Below are 4,384 nucleotides of genomic sequence, written 5' to 3' on the forward strand. Positions count from 1 at the left end.
AACAGATCATGCATTTTAGCCATGCCTCATTTCGCTCAATTTGACATTTTTTAGATCTGTTTTAGCAAGGGCTGATTCTGTGAGAACAGCACCATCTACAGGCCTGGCATATGTACTACAGCGTCTCCAGCGCTTTCGAACGGCAATGGCCATGGCTGTCTCCTCCTGATTGGTGGAGTTGGCCCAATAGCCGTAGCGCCACCGTCCTGACGTCAGGACAGTGTTCAAATCTGGATCAGTTTTGATCAGATCCGTTGCAGCCCCTTTTTTAGAGATTTGGGTATGGAGGAAAATAGAGAGGGTTGTGTTTTCTGACACTTGGTGAGTTCCCTGGAACACCGGGGACACATATTCATGTAGACCATGTAGATCCACTTGATAACCGGCGTCGTAGTACAGCTTAGCGCCAGCGCGTATGTTTTGGCTTAGGCCAACCGGCTAACTCCAACATATCCAGGTTAAGTTGAACCAGCTTCGTAGTACAGGCCTCAGGACAGCCAGACAATAGATGTTGTGTGTACATTAAAAAGATAACACATTTACAACGTAGCTAGTCCAGATGCTGGAGAATGCATGTGTCTGTAAATAAGAAGAAGATGGATCCAGGTGGATGTCAACAATCCTGTGGGAGCCATCAGAGAAGTAGTATGGTGAGCATCATACATTTATACCACAGACATGTCGACAGGAGCTATTTAAGGTGCAGTATCTTGTCCAAGAACACTTCCCCATGTGAACTGGAGGGGGTGGAATTGGACCACTGATCGACTGGTAAACCCCATCTTTTAGCCATAACTCCATGAAATGATGAAGGTTTGGATATCAGTATGTCCAAGTTCAGGCTGTGTTTAGCTATCAGTGAATCATTAATGGACAAACATTGATATAAAACTGTATGCCCACTGAAACCCCCTTTGGACCTGCATGATGGTCAAATAAACGCTTTCATAACCGTCCAAAAGTTTAAACTTGGCTAAAAATGTAGATAAAGTAAAACCCAGAAGCTTCAATAAAGGCTGAGGCCCGATGAGGCTCAGTCGTCTTTCCCTCAGCTAGGTAACGTCATTAGCATCGTTAGCATTGTTAGCATCATTAGCATCATGTGTCTCCGAGGTCTCCTGCTGGTATCCGGGCTGTTTCTGAGCAGCTGGGCTCTGACTCCTGAAGAATGCAAGCCCTTGGTGACGCCACTCTCTCTGGCTGACCCCTCCATGGTAAGACCGCCCTCTGGTTCTTTTATTCACTGTTAGCTTCAATGCTAATAAGGACAACGCTACAGGTACAAAAAACTAAGGTAAAATATTTCTTGTGTTAATCTAAAATACTGTCAACAGATGTTTTGAGTAATAAAGTATGAAGAAGAGTCTGGAACAAAGACAGGGTTTTAAACTGCATAAAATAGTTAATAAATTGGAGAGATATAAAGTAAACGATACTCTGATGAAGATGACTGGGTTCAGTTTAAAGCCTTACCTCGTACTCTAAAGATGTGATGTTTGATGTTTCTTCAGATGTACGGACAGTCATATATCCTCGCCGGTTACAATGATAACGATGTGTTTAAAGCCATCCTGAAGACCCTGGAGAGCGCCTGGATGAATGTCACTGACTCACCTTCCGGGGTCTTCATGTCTCAGTTTAACAAACTGTGAGTGGATAACACTGTGCAGCTGCAGAAAAACAACTTTATAAAAAAATGCACATATCCTAACCGTGACAGCCAATCCACCACTATGCAGATAATACCAGGGGTGTTGCTTCATTGTTAAACCTATTTTTATGCAGTTTGAGGCGTAAAAAGTAAGCCTGAAGACAGCCTATGTATTTAAAAAAGTGATTATTATATAATCTTTTTCATTTAATTAATATAGTTCATTAAACTATCAGCTCCTTTGCAAAAAGCACAACAAATATTTGTGACCTCATTTTATACCTCATAATATAATTATTGTTAACATAACTCTTCCTCCTAATTTTTGTCCCAGTCTTCCTGTCTTCTCTCGAGAGAAACTGTCAACGTCACTTTTGACGGGAACACAGCATCAGTGTCATGTAAGGAACATCAGGCGAAACCATAGACTGTATATATAAAGAGAAACGTGCTGCAGCTTCAGAAAGGATGCAGCTATAAAAACCCAAATGTTCCACATGAAGAAACATCTTCAGCAACTTGAAAACACATGCAGCATTTAGAAAACATTCAGCAACTTGAGGAAACATGCGCAGCGTTTACTAAAAGCTGCAGAAACCAAACGCTGCAAATACAAAACGCTAATGAAAAGGAAATTACACCCCAGTAAAAAAGATTACTACTCTGAAGTATTTGCTCAACTATAAAAGACTCAACCAGTTCTGGATCGGCCCTAAAAATACTCACTACTTGATTTTAACTGTCTCTGTTGTTGGAAACTTACCTAAACAATGTTATGGTCTTATTTTAACAATGTGAAATGTGTTACTGAAGATCTGCTGTAAGCTAGCTAGCTAACGTAGCTAACCTTGTCATTTCAGATATACTGACAAACACTTACAGTTATGAGACAAACTAACTCTGAGACTCTGACAATGCATTGTCTTTTTATGCTGCTGAAACGCAAACATTTCCCAAATTGGGATCAATAAAGTACTTCTTATCTTATGTTATCTTATCTTATAAAATTGTTTCTGTCCTCAGTCATCAACATGAGCACGACGATGCTCATCCTGCCGGGCGGCAACGGTCTGACGGTCACCAGCGTCAACAGCACCGTCAAACACTTTGACCTGGCGCTTGAAAAGCTTAATATCCCCAGTGAGAACAGAGAGGAGATCAGCCTCCGAGCTCTCTACCTGATGGGTAGGTAGCTTAGTCTGTGCTTACTTTAACTGCTTTACATCCCTTTGTATTGGAAAGGATTTAACTGAGGTTTCATTATCTCCAGATTCTGTCAACATAAAACACAACGGAGGAAGAAGTATTTATATTCTTTACCTGAGTTTTAACACCAAGACTCTACAAGTAAAAGTGGAAAACCTTAAAAAGTAAAGCATTGAAGTTGCCGTTGAGTCTGTGCTCATTTTAGCTCCTCTACTTCTGGATTGTGTAAATGATGTATCTGAGGTTCTGGGTTCATTATCTCCTGGTTCTGTCTGCAGGCAGAGAGGCGACCCTGAAGGACTCGGACCTGGAAGAGTTCACGAAGCAGGCGAGCTGCCTCGGGTTCTCCGGAGAACCACAGTTCATCTACAACCCCAAGAACGGTGCTTTAAAATCACCTGATTAAACTATCTAAGGAATATATATTTAGATAATATATAACTGATTTATGTTTCTCTATCTGCAGGTTTCCTGCAACGTTTTGATCCTTAAACCCTTTAGATAATGCTGAAAACATGTGAAGTCGATCGGACAAGGTCTCTTTTCTACTTAGCAACAGTCTGTTCTACTTAGCAACAGTCTGTTCTCCTTAGCAACAGTCTGTTCTCCTTAGCAACGGTCTGTTCTCCTTAGCAACAGTCTGTTCTCCTTAGCAACTGTCTGTTCTCCAACTCTCTGTTCTCCTTAGCAACAGTGTATTTTCCTTAGCAACAGTCTGTTAGCGAGAATTAACAACCTCTGGAATGTCCAAACTGACCAATCAGAATAAAGTATTCAACCAAGCCGTTTAATAAGTCTTATTATTAAATCGTGGGACTCTGTGTTAATATGTTATTATGGTAGTGCTTATGAGTACACTGTAAAAACAGTTCCGATGGTGAAGTCAACAAAACTCAATTTTTTAATGTAATTTACTTTTTTTTCAATGTGCGTTTAAATAAGTAACACGTAAGCAACAATGAGAACATGTTTTAAGAACTCATTAAGTTGTAAATGAATATCACATTTTCTGAACTTTCTTTAAAAATAAGTTTTGGAAAACGTAATAAAAATTCTTTTGTCAACGCCACGGTCATGCCACGCCCTCAAACGAAAATACCGCGGTGTGAGACTTCCTGTTCCTCTTTGCAGCGGTTCTTCTAGTGATGGCAAAATGAAGCTTTGAATGAAGCATCGAACCACTTGGACAATTGTGTCGGAAATAGGTTCATTTCTCGAAGCTTCAGTTACAGCGACCTCTCCTGGCGAAGTGCAAGGCTGCAGTGGGTTTAACGTATCTTTGCCTTGAAAAATATTCGATGCACACACACACTAAGACTGAATATCATGTTCTATTTGCAATTAAAGATTGATAATTGTGTGTATTGGGTTATTGAGAAGAGACTAGAGAGTGCTGGAATTTTTTTTGGGCGGAGAGGGCCTTTTATCAGTTAATAAAGTATTAAAGTTGAAAAGGAATGATTAAACGTTCATCCGTTCCGGGCTTCGAACCAGCTGCGCGGAGGTCATCGCCACTTTGGGCCGCCG

The sequence above is a fragment of the Trematomus bernacchii genome, unplaced genomic scaffold, assembly GCF_902827165.1.
Source record: "Trematomus bernacchii unplaced genomic scaffold, fTreBer1.1, whole genome shotgun sequence".
In the NCBI taxonomy this organism is placed as follows: Eukaryota; Metazoa; Chordata; class Actinopteri; order Perciformes; family Nototheniidae; genus Trematomus; species Trematomus bernacchii.